Source organism: Ursus arctos, unplaced genomic scaffold (genome assembly GCF_023065955.2).
Source record: "Ursus arctos isolate Adak ecotype North America unplaced genomic scaffold, UrsArc2.0 scaffold_10, whole genome shotgun sequence".
In the NCBI taxonomy this organism is placed as follows: Eukaryota; Metazoa; Chordata; class Mammalia; order Carnivora; family Ursidae; genus Ursus; species Ursus arctos.
The window spans coordinates 15,884,307-15,904,979 of NW_026622764.1; the positions used below are offsets into that span (position 1 = coordinate 15,884,307).

Sequence of the window (20,673 nt, forward strand, 5' to 3'; positions counted from 1 at the left end):
AGTCTGACTAGAATTGAAGTTTGAGGACAAAATTTCTAATATTTGATCAAATTTTATTTGTGAAATAGTACTGGGATTAAAAAAAATAGGAAAAGTAACAAAAAAAATCAAGAATGAGAGCAGCTCAAAATGGTGATATATTCATATCAAACTAATCTACAGAAGTCATCCCATGCTTGTCAATCAATGTTAGAGCTGGAAATCTCACAGATCCCACCACAAAGGAAATTCAGTTTCAATTTTAATGGGTGGTCTACTTCACCCCGGTTCCCCGAGCCATTGCTCAGAACAAGAGAGAAATGGTCAGAATTGATAGGTTGCATCAGGCTAGCCAAGCATTTCAAGGTCAGAATAAAAGTTTTCCACCTTAAGCCTGATACTTCCCCCCACAGGCTTTTACACTGCAGAATTTAACAGGGTGTGAAACAGCCAGGATTCCCACCGCAAAGGGCCACTTGGCATGTTCTCCCTAGCAATAACCAAATTTGGGCAATCCTATGCAAACCACCCCTGCGTTTTCAAGCTCTTTCTTAGTATTCAAGCTTGGGTATTCTGTCTTTTCCGCAACAGGATTGTGGCCATGCCAGCAGATCTTCCAATTTTTCCAACCACACACGATGAAGTCCAAAACAAGACCACATTCTAAAAGCCAGGGAAACCGTTAGAGTAAAATGTGTTGATGCTAACAGTTGGCAACACTTTTGCCAATTTAAAACTCCCAAATTTAGGCTAGCCGTGATTTTCGATTCAGTTAAATTCAATATTTTATTCATTCTGTGAGAATGCACTGATAGCTATTTCAATAACATTCCAATTCAAGTAACTGTGCAGAAGGTTTTTTACGTGTTCTCATAAATGAAAAAAAAAAAAAACACCCCAAAAAGCAATGGTTTATCTGTATTTTCTTATGACTAAAATCCAACCTGACTGTGAATACATACACCACCTGCATCACCGACAAAAATGTCAACTCTTGATACACACAGGTGGGTTACTTTAATTTATTTATTTTTTTTACTTACTGTCCCCTTTCTATCTTTTCCTCAACTAGTCCAATTATGTACTTTTTTATGTTCCTCTAATAATATTACAGTGATTGACATTTGCTATTATTTTACTCTTTTAAAAAACCCTCTAGTATTATAATAGTACTACAATTCCAGGGCCAACGTAAGAAAAGTGCTATTAGAGATACTAACTTGGATTACATCACATGATTTAATGATTAGCTAAATTTTACCTATGAGGAAGCTTAAACATCTAAGGTATGTTTTAGTTGGGAGGGTATGCCTCCATTAAAAAATATTAGTAATAAAAAATCATTTTTCTCATTACATAGAACTAGCCAGTATTGAAAAATAGGGAATATACAGCAGAGCCATAGTGTGGATCTATGTTTCTGTTCAAAGTCATACTAGTAACAAAAATAGTTTATTCTTTAACCATCATTCTTAATCATTTTAACCTTTCTAACCATTTTGTTCCTCTCCTAATTTTGCCCCAACTATGGATTTGCCAAATACTTTTGAACGACACATGGTTGTGACTTAGATCTCTCATTTTGTAAACAATTTTGTTCTCTATGAATATTTAAATACATAAGTTCATTACTTGTCAATCATTTATTCATTCAACACATATTTATTAAGTACCACATCACTAAAAAAATCAAGATTTTCATGGTTATTTATACACACATAAAATGTATCTAAACAGTTGTAAAGCATGGACTGAACCTGAATTGAATTGTTAAATATAAAGTCTGTAACAAAAGGCACTGGAGTTCTTTGTCAGCCTGAAGCATTTGTCCATGCCTGTATCACGTCACGTGGCGTATCACATGGTCATGTGTTCTTCGCACTAGCAGATGCTCAATAAATGTCTATCTTTTAAGAAAGGGTACAGCTAAATTACTCAGGTAGCAGCCTCATCTCAGTTGGGATCATTAGAAAAACACTTCTGAAATGGAATTATCTCAACTGGACCTTAACACATGGGAAGAGTTCTAAGGTGAGCTGTTTCCTCCTTTTTTCCCCCACAGGATTTGGTTTTTAATTTCTATCATGGCAATTGTCTCACGTATATTAACCTATCTCTTTATAGGTACAACTCCTATTCCTGCATATGTGAAATGTATGTTTCTTGATGGTTGCTCATGTCTCATTAAATCCTTGTGCCCTTTGAAACCATATATGTAATCATTCCAGTAATGTGTTAAAGTAAATAATCTTGGATCTTTATCTTTATAAGCTTTCGTTTTTCAAACAAAAGCATCATAATGCTGATTTATAACTTTACTAAAGATTTCACATGGAAGTAAGCACGTTCCTTGAGGACTATAGAGACCTTTTTTTGGTCCCAGAAAGAAATCTATAATCCTAAACTATAATCATGACATTTAAAAATAATCACCATAGTAACATGCTCTCAAAATTTTCACCCTGCAGGAAGTCACTGCAATTTCATTTACTAATATAGTTGAATTTTGAAAGATGTTCACTTAAAATATCCATACACATACCCCTCTATGTTTATGCGACCTCAGTGTTCAGTGTTAATTCAAGTTAAGCAGTACCTGCCTTAGGATTATCTAAAGCCACCTATTAATGAAGACTGCATTATGCATGTTTGGCTTAAAACGTAGATGGTAAACTTTATATAGGAGCTTCTGGCTGTGTTGTGGTTTTGGGGAAAATTCTGGAACATCTTGACACCCACTATGCCTTATCTTTCATCCATATATTCTATGATATCAACTGGCCCACTTGTTTGGTGGCTTCAAAGATTTTCGAGGTAGGAAAGGGAAGTGGGTTAATGAGTGCCTTGTCTGTACCAGGCTGAATGCTAGATGCTGGGCAGTGAGAGATTAGAAAGTCCTTGAAGAGCCTACGGCCTAATGAGGATAACAGATAGATAAACAGACATTACACTACAGCCCATTAACCATGTTGGCGGAGTCTAAATTGATAGAGTCATTCTGCAGGGCAATTTGGCAACATAGAAGCTGTAAAAACTTGCATACCCTTTGATCCAGCAAGTCTCCTTCTAGACATCCATTTATCTCCGGGTACTTGGTTTCTTTGCTATACTTTCCCCATAATTTTACTATGATCATGCATTACTTTACTATAATACCAGAAGTTGTCAGGTTTGGAAACTGAGAAGTGCAGGTTGGACAGAGAGGAGCAGGAAGATAGGAAAACAGGTTGTGGTTAAGATTGGGAATCTTAGGAAATTCTCAGGGAATTTGGATTTTCTTTAAGGAAGTAGGAGGGAAATGAAAATATGGGAGATTTGAAGCATTGGAAAGAAAGTCTCCTACTAAGATGAGCTGTAGGTATAAGGGATATTGCACAGGAGTTTGTACTCCCGGAGGTATATAACTGGAAATAAAAATTCTAGAATGAGGTGCCATTTCTAGCGAGCCTGTCCAAGTCTGCTTCAGGTATGAGGTTTATGACGTTCACCCTAGGTGGACGGAGAGAACTGTTCCGCCTGCCCATTTAGCCCAACATCAAGTTGAGTTTGACAGAACAGCACTTTCCAGCCCACCATCTTTAAATCTACCTTAGAATCTGGGCCCTAAGTAATTTTGCACCATTTAAATTTTGGCCATTATCTTCCAACGTTATCTGGATGCTTTGTTACCAACATATCTATACTGCATGTGCAAGACAAAGACTTTTCTTTAGCCATAAAATCTTTTGTCCATTATTAACTGTAAACAACCATCATTCCAGACAAATAATTATGTCCTGACAATAGCTTAACAACCCAGAGAAACACAAGTCCAAAGAGATTTGGGACTATCAGAGCAGATCTTACTCACCAGCATATCATACACCAGCTTCACTCACATTCCATTTGGACCTTCAAAGTAGGGAAAATGAACCTGCATCATCACTAGGGTTAAACTCAAGTTTGTTCCAGGATTCTCAAGGTTATGGCTGAGAAGCAAAGGGCAGCAAAATGGCCTTGAATGATGGTGGGCTTGCTACACCCAGAATGAACAAGTCAATGATTTGTGGCTTGATAGTTTTGGGGTTGGATACTGTTCACCACCTCGTCCTTCTTGAAATTCCTTCCTCCTCATGTTTGAAAGATCCACCTATTTCTCATCTTTCTGGCTTCTTTTTCACTATTCATCTGATTCTCACTTTTAAGAATCTTGTTTCTTGCCTGCTCTCAATCAGCTTTCCTATTTCTTCTTTCTGATCCTTGGCCACTGTTATTATCCTAAGTCTTCCTCTTCTAAATGCATTTTTCCCTAAGACTCCATCCTGCCCCTCTTCTCTTCTGTCTTCTTATTCTCTCTGCAAACTCATTCATTCCAAAGCTCTCAAAATCCCCCCCTTTTTAGACAAATATCAAGTCATTCATTTTCAGCATCTTCACTCCTTCAAAGATAAACTCTCACATTCCCATCTGCCTTGTGCATAACTTGAAAACTTACTGCTTCTCAAACCAGATTTACAATGTTCCTTCTGACACCAGCTCCACCTTCTGACTCTTCTATTTATTAATGCTACCACAGTTCCTCAAGTCAGCCCGATTCATTTATGAGCATTCCCATCCCCTGCTATTCTGTCTCCACCAAAGCAGTCAACGACCAGGATTCTATCACGGAAGAAAAAGGAAAGCAAAAGGAAGAAAAGGACAGGGAAGTCTCTCCTTCCACTATTACAAACCCTAAACTTGCAGCTCTTCTAAGAAGTAAAAGGAGAACTCCCAGTAATTATCTAAAATAGATCTTTATCTTTGTGCTTATTGCTATTGACCATTAAAGACAAACTTAATTAAGGAACCGTATGTTGGGAATAGAAAGTAAAGAATTAGATTCCTGAACACAGATTTCAGGGATTTATGAGTCTATCATATACTAAATTGTGAAGTTAAAGAATAATCTAGTCTCTTATGTAAACCTTGCATACCTTTGAAGTAGGAATTTGAAAGTCAAATACATTAAAAAATTAAGTAATATTCCTCATTGTGTGTATGTGTATTCAATTTTCTTATAAAAATTATTGCAAAATGTCTAAAATTTCACAGAGGTAATTTAAAAATATTTTTTTTGTGGTGGATTTAGGAAGGATGGTCCCCAAATGCCTCATGACTTACATTCTAGCATATGTGTCTCTTTCTTTGCATTTCAGCTTCCGACAGTTCACTTAGTACAGAGTTCACCAGATCTTATTGTAATGATTAGACATAAAATAGGCACTCTCCATATTTACTGGTATAATAAATTATTTTTATATTTGTCACTAAATGTATCAATTAATAATTTAACTTAAATTCAAATGCCAATAATATATTCAATTCATAGCTATCTTACTTGGTTTATATATTTCCAATGCCTATGGAAGCAATTTCATGTGATGCAACATTACCTCTAGTTCTTTCAGGAAGATATACACACTCCTACACTTTGTTATGCTGAGGATGGGACAAGGCCACACTCACCCTAAGTACAAAGTTTATGGCAACATCCAAATATACCAACAGTTCAGACTCTGTTAGAAGTACGTTTAGAGTTCAGACATGTGTGACCTGAGTTCTGAAGGTTTATGCATCTGGGCAACATATCCAGAGAAGATGAACATATAAAAAGATGGGGCAATATGAAATAAGAGTCCTTTATTGACATAGGTATGAAAGCAAACAGTCTGCCGATTTTGACTGAAATAATCTCGAAATGAAAAAGAAAAGAAAAAGAAAGCCATATCTTCCTAGATAATTCTAGAAAGAAGGATCCCTTTGCTTTTTTTTTTTTTTTTTTTTTTTTTTTTTTTTTTTTTTTGGTTAAAGACTTTATTTACTCGACAGAGAGAGAGCAGGAGAGCACAAGCAGGGGGAGCGGCAGAGGGAGAGGGAGAAGCAGGTTCCCTGCTGAGCAGGGAACCCAATGCGGGGCTAGATCCCAGGACCCTGGGACCATGACCTGAGCCAAAGGCAGTTGCTTAACAAACTGAGCCACCCAGGCGCCCCTCCCTTTGCTTTTAAGACAGGAATGGGAAATGCACTGATCAGACTAAAATGAAAGAAATGTTTTGCAATTAACTTTGAGCAATTGTCAGATTCCAACAGCAATGAAAGGATATTATAAAGAAATCTTTAGATAGGAAAGAAGTTAACACCATTAAGTATTAACCCATCCTGAACCTCTCATTTTTAGGGAACAAAAAGCATTTATTGAGTGTCCTCTAAGTGCTCGACTGTGTGTCCTTCACCTAAAGAAATCATGTCATGGTGCAATGATACTTGTTACAAGAGGGCTAACTTCAAATGCAATTTTCTTTAGCTTTATTATTTCATATAAGCCAACTAGAATTACTTGATTAGAGTTGCTTATGATAAAGGGAGGTTCTTTCCCAGGTTCCAATATCAAGTTTATAGTCATTTTTCTGCAAAAACATGGCTCTCCTAAAAATTCATATAATATGTAATATATAATAATATATATAATATACCATTATCCTTTGGTCCTCAGTTTTGAGCTTTGAACAAAAAGGGTGTACATGACTTCTTTTTAAAGACAAACTTACAAATATCATACCTATTCCTACAGTAATGCTGAATTCCAGCTGCTCAAGCTGTTTGTTTGATTTCTGGGGGCCCTTCAAGCAGTACTTCCATGCTGAAGCCTATTACCAGATAGTCTCCACTACTGGTCAGCTCTTGCCTCTGGCACCTCAATACTGCAACTAGCTTTGGTACTAAATTGATTTTAATTAAATGCCTGAGCCTTGTTAGAAAGATGTTATTAATTTTGACACCAGCCTTCCTCACAAGACCCATTCAGTGCTTCCATTGAGTCCCTCTCAGGGGAAGGAGCTGGTCCTCTGTTCCCTGTAGCTTGTCTATTTCTCCACAATTGTATCTTTGGTGGGTTCCCCAAATGGCCTCATTACCAGCGGGAGCAGATGATTAGCTTGAAAATCTCTCCCATGACATATGAATCATTTATTGGGCACCTACCAGGGTGTCACATACTATGCTAACTCTTCTCTCTATATTATCTCATTCGGGCTACACATATTTACTAAAAGACCACATGTGCCAGGCTCTGCTCTCAGAACAAAAACACAGTATTGAGCGAGATAGACATGTACTCTTTTCTCAGTGCACAGGATAAATAGTGATGAGAAGAAGCAGGTTGGTAGAGTCTACTGACTGTAATTTTATACACTCATGAACTCCTTCATTTGCAACTGAGACAATCTAATATTCTTTTAAAAAAAGTTATTAAGAAGATCTGGTGGCTCTCATGATCAAATCAAATCTCCACACCTAAGTGAAAACTTCTGAGATTGATTTGAGAATTATCTAAAAGGAGCTTTATTAGAGAATAAACAAAACTAGAATTGGATGTGGAAAAGAAAAAAGGGAAGGGGAGGTGAGAGATGAGGATAATTTTGCAGAGTCATGTTGGGTCATAAAATGGAAACTGAAGACCGTATGCAAACTATATCTAGATCCTTGGAGGGATCGCAACAAACTTGAAATCTATACTTTATTCTGATGTGTCTTGAAATATTAACATGGGGAAAACCCCCAACAAAACTACTAATTAAATAAATTTACTAATTAACCCATTTATTCTCATTCTTTTGAAAATTTAATATAGACCAGTCTATAATTATATACTACAGACACAGCGGAAACCAGATCTCTGCCCTCTTGAATTTGGGGGCTGGGGAGAAGGGAGTGAAATAACACATTAGAATAAGCACAAAATTAAATATGATCATTTAGGTAATGACAAGTCCTAAGGAGAAAATAAAACTGTAGAATATGATGGGATGTGACTGGGAGGGGGTCTCTGAGCAGAGATAATCTAGAAGTGTCAGGGAGAGGGGAGGGGAAGGAGGAGGTGTGAGAATCATTCCAGGTGGGAAGAACAGCATGTGCAAAGCTGTGTCAGGAACAAGTCTGTGTGTCCAAGTGACCTGGAGGGGGCTGGTCAGACCAGACAGTCAGAATCACTGTTGTGAGGTTGGAGAGTTAGATGGGGCTCCGTTAGGTAGGGCTCGGTCTGCCCTGGTAAGAAGTGTAGATTACCTTCTTTTTGTGATGAGAAACCATTGGATGGAAGATGCCAACTCGAAAATCTGGCTACTGCGTAATGCGTTGCCAAGAGCAAGAAAGGACACAGGGAAACCAGGTAGGAGGCTGGTGTCCAGGCAAGATATGAGGGTGGCGTAGGATGAGGGGAGCAGTGGAGATGGGCAGATGTGGTCACACTGAGGACAGACGCTGAAGGTAGAACTATCAAGAATTACTAGTTGATTGTGGATGGTGGTGCTTACTTGAATTAGGGATAACTGGGGTAGGAACTGGCTTGGAGAGGGAGAGATATCTGAGAAGTTTGAGAACCCTGCTTGTGCATGAAGATTCTCCTTTACATATGCTTGTATTCATTACATTAATGGAATGTTGACAAAGATTCTTCCATCTTAAGTTCTCATTTTACACCAGGGTCTCTCAATCAGGGTCAATCACAGGTTGGACCAGATCATTTTGTGTAGGAGGGCCCCACCCTGTGCACTGTATGATAGTAGCATTCCTGGTCTCTATCCATATGACATGAGTAGCACCCTTTAAATTGTGACATCCAAAAAAGTCTCTAGATATTGCCTAATGTCCCCCCCCACTGGGGTGGCAGGGGGCAAAACTGCCCCATTTGAAAATCAACCGTTCTATTATATATGAAATGAGCAGAATATCAAAGTCAAGAGAGACCAGTTCTCTAGTCCAAGAAAAATTATCTCTCCGAATATAACAGAAATTGGCTGTTAGTCATACCTTCTCCATGCCCTCCCCCACAAAATATGCAAGATATGGTAAGGTTAATTAAACAGAAAAAATATTTTTGCAGTGTTAACATTAATTGCCAATATTTCAGAAATTGGAAAAAGAAAGAAGTTGACAGTGTTAAGCTTTCTTATAGAAAATCCTGTGGCAAATAGCAGTGAATGGTTCAGTGATCATTTTACATAAGTGGCTGCCAGGGTGCCCTCCTGCATGGATTTAAAAATAATAAATACATTGACAAAATATTCCTCCCTCCTCTAAAAAACGGTCAGTAAAGGACAGTGTAAACGTTCAGCAAATGGTTGGATTTTCTTCTACATTGTGTTGTATTAGTGCCCCTCATAAAGTTACAATTGTGCAACTTTGTTGAATGCATGCCAGCCCTTACGGTTCTCAGAAGTGGAGATTTTTAGCACATGCTGATGCTTCTAGATTTGGGGGGAATTGACATACCGAAATTTGGTTGCCTACTTTTTCTATATTTACAAACTACAGAAATTATTTTTTAACTACCCAAGTTTTTAAATTAGTATTTAAAATAACTAAGAAGATTTATGGAAACAAAATCATGTCTAAGTGGCTGTTTGTCGTAGGCAGAATAGTGGGCCCCACACTTCTGGAACTTATTAATCTATTACTTTACACAGCAAAAGGGATTTTGCAGATGGGAATGGGGAGATAATACTGGAGTATCTGAGTGAGCCTGATGTCATCACAAGGATCCTTAAATGATGAAAAGAGGGAGGCAGCAAGCCCCACTCAGAGATTTGAAGATGTGTGCTTCTGGCTTTGAGGATGGCGGAAGGCATCATCAGCCAATAGATGCTGGTGTCTTCTAGAAGCCGGACAAGAAAGGTAATCGATTGTCTCTCTAGATCCTCCAGACGGAAGGCAGCACCCAGTCAGGGCAATTTTGGGATTTTGACCTCTGGAATAGCAAGAGAGTAGATCTGTGCTGCTTTAAACTATAGTTTTTGCTGCAACTTGTTACAGCAGCACGGGAAGCTAATATATCGCTTTATGAGAATATATGGACCAGAGGAAACTGTTCTTTACTAGAAAGTCTCTATTTCTACCAATAAAAATATCTTTTGATTAACAGTTGTAAAGCTAAGAAAAATCCATCTGAGTATTCCTACTCGTGTTTTTCACTGGCAAGTTTTAACTTTCAAATGGCATTTTGTTCTGACATACCTTCCAAACATCTTCAGGAAACATCAGGGTACTATTGAAATTTCCTCAATGACTAATAATCTCTTTTGATATTTCAAAAAAGGCTTTTATGTAAATAATGTCAGAGATTTGAAAAATAGCACTGAGCACTTGTATTTGATTCAAAGATCATAAATTTGAATACATGAATTCATATAAATTAGCAATCAGTCTGAAAATCTGTTTTATTTATTTCTTTTCTTGCTTCTTATCTGAAAAATAGGAACTACATTAATCAAAAAAAATAAATGCAGTGAAAATGAAATGCAAAAATCATCTTCATTAATATACTTAGGATAAAATTTCAAGTACACCAGTAAAAAAAAAAAAATCTAACATTTGAATCACCATCACCATATTTTTGTTTTTCTGCTTTTCCTCACTCAAAAAGATCCCCATTTCGAGAGACAGAAGATATCTCAGTTCCTTGTACCCACAACAGTGGCTTACAAGAATAGAAGTATAAGTAAAAATCAGTGGTTTCCACTCGGGAGACATGTCATCAACATGTAAATTCTACTTGGGTTAATTCGTGGAACTCACAGAAGGGGTGTGGTAACACCCGACTTCCAATCTGTCCTGATAAAGGAGAACCGTGGAAATGGGGCAAGATGTGTCTGAGATCAAAATTTCCTCCACAGTGAAGTGTTATGCTGAACTCCATGTTTAGTCTGGTGCCACACAAAGACCGAGGGTGCAGCTCCAAAGGGTTATTTTAAGGTCAACTGATTATCGTCCTCTATGAAGTCATTATAGTTTAATAACCCACAACTGTGATTATTTTGGTCTGTGTTTATTATCTTGAAGAGCGAAGGGGAACATGATTAACATGCTGGGCTCAAAGCTAGGGACTTTACACACAGTATCTTAGTTAATCATCATGACAATCCCTCCAAACAGTGACAGTGACCCCACTCTAGAGTTGAAAAATCTGGAGCTCTGGGTATTTGAGTAACTTGCCAAAGGTCAGATAACCAGTAAGTGACAAAGTCAGAATTAGGAAAGAATGCAGATTTAGAGACTGTCTGATGCTAGAGCCTGTGTTGTCTGTCACGTCTGTCTTGAGTGACCCACTCCATCCTGTCTCCACTCCGTTTCAGACATTGTGGACAGCTGCCAAAATGATTAGGGATGCCCAACAAAACCCAGCCTCCGAGTAATGACAAAGAATTGCAATTGCCTTGCTTTTTCTGAGAAAGACGTGGAGAGCAGAAATAAGAATTAAGAAATATCAAAAGAATTCAACAAAAGCCACTACATTGACTATATTAAAAAGTACCCATGATAGTCTACCTTTTTAACTGTTTATATTTTTTACATATCTAACCGTGTTAATAATTAAGATGAAATTAATATATCTATAGTTAAGGTGTTTTGACTGCACAACTCTGGGGACTTTAAAATGTAGCTGCACAGTCTATGACATGACTCCCATGAAAAAGTGAAGATTAGTAACTCTTGCCTTGGATTGGGCCGGCTACTACGACTTGTTTCTGATGAATGAAATGTGGCAGCAGTGATACTATATGCCTTCCAAGGGTGGGTTAGAAAATGTGATAGGGGCACTGGATGGCTCCGTCGGTTGGGCGTCGGATTCCTGATATCGACTCAGGTGATGATCTTGGGGTCATGGGATCGAGCCCCGCAACCAGCTCTGCACTCATTGGAAAGTCTGCTTGGGATTCTTTTCTCCCCTGCTCTCCCCCGCCCCCATGCTAGCACGTGCTCTCTCTCTCTCAAATAAATAAATAAATCTTACAAAAAAAAAAAAAAAAAGAAAATGTAATAGAGGCTCTGTCTGCCTCTCTCGGAACCCTCACCCTAGAACTGAGCACCTTGTTCTAAGGAAATCCAGGCCACATGCAGGACTGATGCTACCAGATGCAAGTGAACAGTGACAGCCAGCTGCCAGCACTGACCACTGGATATGTGAGTAAATGAGCCCCCGATGATTCCAGCAAAATCCCTTCCAGCTGCCCCAGCTGAATGGCACTGACTCAAGCACAGCATAGCTTTCCTGACAGTCCTGCTCAAATTGCATTTAGGAGCAAAACAGATATGGTTGTTGGTTTAAGTCAATAAGCGTGTTAGCTTGCTAATTATTAAAACTAATTTTGTCACAGGCTGCCATAACAAGATACCACATACTGTGGGGCTGAACAACAGAAATGCATTTCCTTCTAGTTCTGGAGGCTGGAAGCCTAAGATCAAGGTGTCAGCAGGGTCAGATTCATTCTGAGGCCTCTCTCCTTGGCTTACTGACAGCTGTCTTCTCCTTGTGTGCTCACATGGTCTTCCTTGTCTCTCTCTCTCACTCTTTCTCTATGTGTGTGAGAGAGAGTTCTAATCTCCTTTTCTTAGAAGGACCCCAGTGATATTGGGTTGGGGCCCACCCATTTTAACTTGATTACCTCTTTAAAGTCCACATCTCCAAATGCAGTCTCCTTTTGGGGACAGGGGGGTAAGGATTTCGATGTATGAAGTGGTGGACACAATTCAACCTATCACAGGCTTTCGTTCACAGGCTGTTCGTTATTCAGGAATATATATCTAGAATAACAATCATACCACTTCATAATAAAAAACCAGCCAAATTTGTATCCTCTGGCATATTGACATAGGAAAACTACCAATGCCATTAATTAACTAATTAATATATTAACTAATTAATATATTAATGGCCCAAGGTGATTGCTCTGGAAAAAAATAGTCCTTAGCCATTGTAGCCAGGGCAGATGTCCTAGTAAAAATAACCACAACAGAGAGGAGGAGGAGGAGGAGAGCCTTTACTGAGATATGTCCATGAACCAAGTTTTCCCTAAGTTCTTAGTACACAGAATCTCATGTAATCTTTACAACAACCTAAAAAGAAAGTCTTCCCATCCCAGGGTGAGAGTCGAGACAACGGAGGCTAGGTGAGGAAAGAAGGAAGAGGACATGAGGGCAGTAGTGGCCGAGTACCTGAGGAGGTCTGGAGACTTCACATGGGAGGCGAGTATGGATTGAGGTGCCGGCTCTCCAAGCACGAGCTTTCTGATCTTGAGAGACATCACGTCCGTGACTGGCCCAAAGTCACATGGGTAAGGTGGAGCTGAGATGAAAGGTACCTCAGGGTTCCTTCCACTGCCATTACTCTCAAAAACAGCCATAGAGGATTCTAAGCAAACTTTGTTTATTCATCTATCGGCTATATTCCTCCCTGAAAACCTGCAAAACCATATCACCGACGAGAAAACAAACAAACTGATTAGAGAGAGAGCACCACTGTGTAGGAGGGAGGCCCCTCAGATAAGACATTTGCTTGGGGGATTACTGAGTCGCCCCTAAAATCTGGCCTCTGCATGAAATATTTAGATGCTGGGGCTTTCTATGAATGTGTGGTTAAGGGAACGAGAAATCGCCAGGATGAGAGGCCCAGGCGTGAATTCTGAGGTGGCTGCCATGCAATTTTAAGCAAAATCTTTAAGAAGCATTTATATTTCTGAAGTAACAGTTGACAGGGGCACGAAGGAAAGAAACCACTGGATGTTTGTTCTATACCCATGACTGGCTCCTTCTACCATTCCGTTAGCAGGGAATTTTGTTTTTCATTCCTCTCCTTCTAACAGTGACAGCTCCTGGGGTGGCAGATGGGCCCTGTCAGACAGGAGTCGCCACTGCTGAGAACTGGACAGGCCGGCGGGCTTGTAGACATGGGCTGCGACTGCACGCACCACCTCAGCTTGAGGAAAATCATTTTCGGAAAGGTTGTCTATGCTCTGTGCTGATTTGACCCCGTTTCCCTTTTGGAGTTACACTGGAGAGTAGGTTCATCAGCTTGCCAAGTGTGGTCATGTGTGAAACCTTTCCTCCCTTGGGCTGTATAAGAAAGGGGCTGGAAGCTGGCAGTCTGTGGTGTTCATGGGCTAATCACTTTCCACATATTTTGCTGCATCACTCAGTTACACAGATGCATTTAAAAAAAAAGTTGAATTTCCTAAGGTTTTGTACGCTGACTAAAAATTAAGTCTTTAAATATGGCATGAAGACTACCTTACTCAGTTGGGCTCCTTATGAGGACTAAAAGCATTTCCCAGCTTCCCCTCCTCCTACCTGCAACCACCCGTATCTACAGGCTGTGAATGAGAGAAGAGAGAAATATTTGCATTTTGTGTTTCTCTTGTTGGCCAGGGCAGATATAGACATATTCAGAAGAGAGTCCAACCAGGTGAAAATCCTACAAAGACACGTTTGCTGTATCTTGGTTTCTGTTTGGTCTGGTGTGTCTGCTGGCCTCTCAAACAATATTGGGAGTATGTAAAATCTCCTTCAGCAGCGTATTGGTGAGATAAAGACCTCTAGGTAGTACCAGATACGTGCCTGAGGATTCGTTTAATGATAGGACAACGAGAGAGAGAAACCTTAACACAGATCCTGTAACCCAAGTATTCTTCCTCAACCCCACAATATCCGGTCACAGTCAAGATGTCACTGATGAAAAAACATAAAATACCACCGTGAATTTCTGTTGGAAGATGTGCATCTAAGTCAAGCAATGATCTAAACCAAACTACTCTTTAGTGCTTTATTTGTTGTTTTACATTCTTTATTCTTTATTAAAATTATTAACATAATTATTATTTACTTACTAGAAAAGGGCACAAGGAGATGTAGCCGTGCAGGCAGAAATCTTAAAATGATCTAGGCTATTGGGACTTAGGGTTTAAAATGAAGTATTGAAGTGTGCAGAACACCCAGCTAACGCTACCGAAAGGCAAAGGGTTGGATGAAGTCCAGCAGAGAGCACAAGCTGGTAAACCAAGTCAATGCTTGTGAGTATGATAAATGGCAGCCATGGGGAAAGAGCATTCGGGGTTCATCCAAAAACATTATTCCCCAAACTTTAACCATCTCCGAAGCCTGCCTCAAACTTCGACACGCCCTTCACTTGCATTTACTCTTCAGAAAATCCATGGAAGCTTTGCCTGTGCGTTCTCTGGAGCAACACCAGGGCCTTCACTCTGATTTCCATGTTTCCAGTGGAAGGGGGAGAAGACATACAGACTATGCTGTTTCATCCCTGAGCAACTCCTGTTTCCCATATATCATTCTTCAGATTCGACAAGGTTTCAGAGGTTGGTCAAACAAGGCTTGAATCCCATTTCAGTTCACCCTGAGGATAGGAGTTAAGATGGAAAGGAGAGCTGACTAGCTGTGGTGCTGGGGGCCGGGAATAAAGGAAGAGATAAGATACAGTTGCAGTCACCTCTAGTAGCCGACAGTAGACCAGGAGGGGTGAAAGGCGACCACGTCACATGATGGAACCCATCGGTGCTATAAGAGATGAGGAGTTGATTCACTCTGTTGGGTGCATGTTGGAGATGGTTTCAGAAAAGAGGTTATACCACTGGAATAGCTACCTTTACTGAGATCCTATTATGGTCCAGACATGATGCTGAGTGCTTTATAATCACTATCTCATTTAATATTCTCAATGAATTATGAAGAGGGTTTATTATTAACCCCATTTGAGGGATAAGGAAATTGAGGCTCGAGGATGTTAAGTAACTTTTCCCAGCATCCTACAGCTAATATAAGGCAAATCTTCAACCCCAGGCCACAGACTGCTGCACTCAGAGGGTGTCATATGCTGCCTCACTGTTAGACCTCAAAAGAACAAACAGATTTATCAGGCAGAAAATAAAATGGGCAAAGTTTTCTACAATGGGTTTTCTGAAACAGCAATGTAACCCATAACACTGTTGCTCAAAGGCATTTTACCCTAACATAAACAATCTTGTTTTATGAATTGGGGATGTTCTGGAAAGTTCTATCAAATGAAATTTCTGGAAATAGCCTTACTTTTTAAAAAATCAACTTTACTGAGGTATGTGTTTCAGTTATTTCTTCCCTCAAACATCAGCCCTGGGTAAGCACTGCTCTGCTTTCTGCTAGTCTAGGTAAGCTGTTTTCTTTCAGAATTTTTAGTAAAGGAAGAATCATACAGTAGGCACTCCTTTGTGCCTGGACTCTTTAGCTCAGCATAATATCTTTGAGATTCATCCAGATCAAACCACGTCCTCGGTATTCTGTCCCTGTTCCTGCTGAGTACTATTCCTTTGGATGGCAACACCACAATTGTTGACCCATTCTCCTACTGATGCCCAGTTGGGTCATTTCTAATTTCTGGCTGAAAATAGCATAGGCTTTAAGATGGCATATAGGAGTTCACTCTTCAGGAAAATGCTACAGTGAATTATCCCATCACTGATCTGCTTTTCAAAGTTTGCAGAGCCCACGAGTCTTTGGTCTTGAGCACGTTGAGCCTCTGATTCTGGCTCCAAGAACTCTCAGCCTCTGCTCACCAAGTGCCCTTCAACTTTGACTCACATCCTCTATTTCTTCTTGGAACTTGTCCAGTTTTGAGCTATGATTTTTGGCTTAATTCAAGTTGTTTAAGCTCAGAGGATCCCCTCAATCTAAATTGACCGATAATAATATCCCATCCAGTCACCGTGAGCTGAAGGTTTGAGGGTAGCAGTGAGCACTGAACGGGCCAATTCTCTCAAATTATCTCTCAGCTCTTCCTTTACCAGCGATTTCTGAAACTAATGGAATTCCTCCTTTGAATTACTCTTCTCTCCCACAGGCAATCAAAACATGTTGGATTAGCAGAGAAGAAAATTGCAATGCATGAGAAATGAAGAAATATCTTTATTATCGTGTGCTTTGATGGGAGAAGACAAAACCACGGAAGTCAGTGTGGGCCAGCAAAGCTGGCTGCATCATCAGGATGCCGCATGGTGGCAATTTCTGTGCTACATCCTCTCGTCAAAGGCTCCCTCTCACAGACAAAAGGTTACAACCTTTGGCTTTAAACTAAATCCTTCCATCAGATCCACAATGGAGATATCTGGAAAGCTGCTTAAATGAAGTGCTGTCTGTCGGGAGAGCAGAAGCGATAATCCGTGGAATCCTTTGGTGTTTCATGCTCTCCATCATTATTGGCATGTCGGACCCGACTGCATGGAAATGAGTTGAACCTCAGCAAAAGGATCTTGAAGTAGGTCAGACATTTATCATTGCAATAGATAGAAAATGCACTTTTTATTTGGCCATTTTTTTCCCAGACAGTAAGTTCCATTGAACTTGAAGTGACCCATGATTATAATAGGCATTTTATCTTCCAACTGGGGAGGAGGAGGATTTGGGGACAGTACATTTACTGCCCTTTCTAAGCGCCTTGAAGGAACTTTTACAAACCATATCCTCTAAAATGTCTCCCCAGCTGATTTTATTTTTGCTGGGTACCAGCCACCACAATCTGATGGTGATACGGGACTCATTCATTAACACACATAATGCCCTTAGCCCTTTTGGTACATTTACGGTAAAACAAAAAACAAACAAACAAAAAAACCCATTTCCAATTATATTTGAAAGGTATATTTTTTGTCATCTTCACGTAGAATTTGGGTAACTGAAGTCACATGTTCTGACACCGCAGGAATCGTCTCTGTATCAGCTGCCACCACCGAGCACAGCATTTAGCCCCAGGGCACCTACAGTGTGGTGCAGCGGTTACAGCCCTCTGTCTGGGCCAGACCACACAGGTCATTCGAGCTCTATCTCTCCTTAGCTTTGCAACCTCAGGCAACTAGCTTAGCCTTATGGTGCTTTGGGTTTACCATCCGTCCAACGAGGATGATACATAACAATAGTAACGATCTTATAAGGTCACTGTGACGATTAAAGGAGATGGCAAATGCCTGGCAGGGAAGAAGCACTCAATAAATATTAGATGTTATTATTGCCCTGTTAAATCCTCTAGAGTCTAAAAGAGTTAAGTGTAAGGCTGAACCTCCTTCCACGAGATGCATTCAACATTGTCGAGGGGCAGGGCAGTAAGGGGTACCTAGAAATGAAGCAAGCAGGGTACCAGGCAACACTGTACACTGTCAGCCTTCTACGCTGACATAAGGCAGGTTTAAATGATGTGTCACGTGCAGGCAGCATCAGGTGTAGTGTTAATTGTGCAGAACAATCATTCAGTGCAGCAGCAGTAAGAGCAGCATTAGGTCCGCCTGAGAGAATTGGCCAGAGAAGCAGGGGTGGGGAGGGGGGAGATGGAGCAGAGAGTTCACAGACGGGGAAGCACCAGACAAGCAGTTCTCATCTCGTATTTAAATAATACATAATCATATTCAGTAAAGTATTCCACATATAGGTATTTTTCTTTATAATGTTTCTTTATAATGCCTAAGTACTTGCTACCGTAGCTAATTCGAAACTAGGTGGGATGGTAATACATCCAAAGTAGAGAAGGAAAAAAAAAATATGGGAGAAGTTTGCTCATAAAGTTGACTGAGCCCATCATCAAGGAGCAATGTAGTTTAAGAATGCTCCCTGAAAAGGCAAGAGGGAAAGGCAGTTTAGAAACAGGACAATCATGTTTTAAGGGTTTTGACTAGCACTGACATCATCTTTCCTTTTTCTTTCTTTTTTTTTTTTTTAAGATTTTTATTTATCTATTTTGACAGAGGGAGACAGCCAGCGAGAGAGGGAGCACAAGCACGGGGAGTGGGAGAGGAAGAAGCAGGCTTCCAGCAGAGAAGCCTGATGTGGGGCTCGATTCCAGAACGCTGGGATCACGCCCTGAGCCGAAGCCAGATGCTTAACGACTGTGCCACCCAGGTGCCCCCACAACTTTCCTTTTTCTAGTGCAAAGGTTATTTCCCAATACATTCCTGAGTAAATCCAGGAGACTACCTCTACCTCTTGCAACACGAACGCACATCACATACAGTGGATCCCCACTTAAAAAGGACCCTGGAACTCTGAGAATGACAGTGGAGTCTAGACCCATGTGTCTGGCAGATTGTACCCCAGCATCAGGATGCCATAGTGAGTCATAAATACCAGAAAGGCTGCTGTTTACATCAGGGTAAACTACCAAAGAGAGGTTTATGATGTCACACTGGTCAGAGTTATATTTATGACTGCCCAATAAAGAGCATTACTCTAGCTCTACCAACCAGAAAACTTTTTTTTTTTTTTAAAGATTTTATTTATTTATTTGACACAGAGAGAGACAGCCAGTGAGAGAGGGAACACAAGCAGGGGAAGTGGGAGAGGAAGAAGCAGGCTCCCAGCCAAGGAGCCTGATGTGGGGCTCGATCCCAGAACGCCGGGATCACGCCCTGAGCTGAAGGCAGACGCCCAACGACTGCGCCACCCAGGCGCCCCCCCAACCAGAAAACTTTTATCTACCATAAATGCAGCCTAACCAATTTATTGTTACCATTAACAAGTAATGTGTGATAAATATGTTTTGAAAATACCAAAAGTCTGAAAGAAATAAGGCTTTGGTTGATCATATATAGCATAAGAACACTGTTTCTTTGGTTTTAACAAGTTACTATTAGAAATGACAGTTATGTCATTTTCTACATCTGAATAATCCACAAGAGAGATTGGCCAACTTTAACTGCGAGGGGCCAGACAGTAAGTATTTTCAGCTCTGTGGGCTGTATGGTCTCTGTTGCAACTACCCAACTCCAGTTGTAGTGAAAACATGGCCATATAGAATCAAAAAGACAAGAAACAACAAGTGTTGGCAAGGATGTAGAGAAAACCAAATGTTTGTGCACGGTTGGTGGGAATGTAAATTGGTGCAGCCACTGTGGAAAACAGTATGGAGGTTCTGGAGGAAATTAAAAATAGAAATATCATATGACCCAGTAAGTAATTCTATTACTGGGTATTTAAACAAAGAAAATGAAAACACTAGCTTGAAAAGGTATATGCACCCTTATGTTTACTGCAGCATTATTTACAATAGTGTCCATCAATAGATGAATGAATGAAGAAGAATGCGGTATATATGTATACACAATGGAATATTACTCAGCCATAAAAGGGATGAGTTCTTGCCATTTCCAACAACCTGGATGGAGCTAGAAGGTATTATGCTAAGTGAAATTAGTCAGACAAAGACAAACACTGTGTTATTTCACTTATATGTGGAATCTAAAAAACAAGACAAACAAAAAGCAGAAACAGACCCATAATTGTGGAGAAACAACCGATGATTGCCAAAGGGGAGGCATGTGGGGTGATGGACAAAGTGGGTGAAGGGGAATGGGAGGTACAGGCTTCTAGTTATGGAATGAGTAAGTCATGGGGCTGAAAGGTACAGCATAGGGAATAGAGTCAATGGTACTGTAACAGTGTTGTATGATGACAGATGACAGGTGCACTTAGGGTGAGCACAGCGTAATATACAGACTTGTCAAACACTACGTTGTACACCTGAAACTAATATAACCTTGTGTGTCAACTATATTTCAATTAAAAAAAAAAAGAAAGAAGGAAAAGAAAACACAGCCGCAGGTAGTACATAAATGAATGAGTGTGACTGTGTTTAATTAAAATGTTATTAACAAAACCAGGCTGCCGACTAGTTTTGGTCCTCAGGCCACAGTTGGTCAACTCTTCGTCTACAATGAACTAATTTTACCATTGGGTTGTCCTTAGTATATCTTGCAGCTCTTGGTCTTTTTTTTACAGCATATTTCACAGCCCCTTGACTAAAATAAAGAAAGGTAAAAATTATAAGGAACCTATTCTTGTCTCTACACCTTCTTAGCTATGGGTCAAACAACATGC

The 20,673-nt window shown here is 40.0% G+C and overlaps 1 protein-coding gene across 1 annotated transcript in view; it reads right to left on the bottom strand.

The window, feature by feature from the left end:
• Positions 1-20,673, bottom strand: part of GPC6 (glypican 6) — a 1,041,998-nt gene that overhangs the window by 463,091 nt on the left and 558,234 nt on the right. The gene's annotated exons all lie outside the window — the stretch shown is intronic.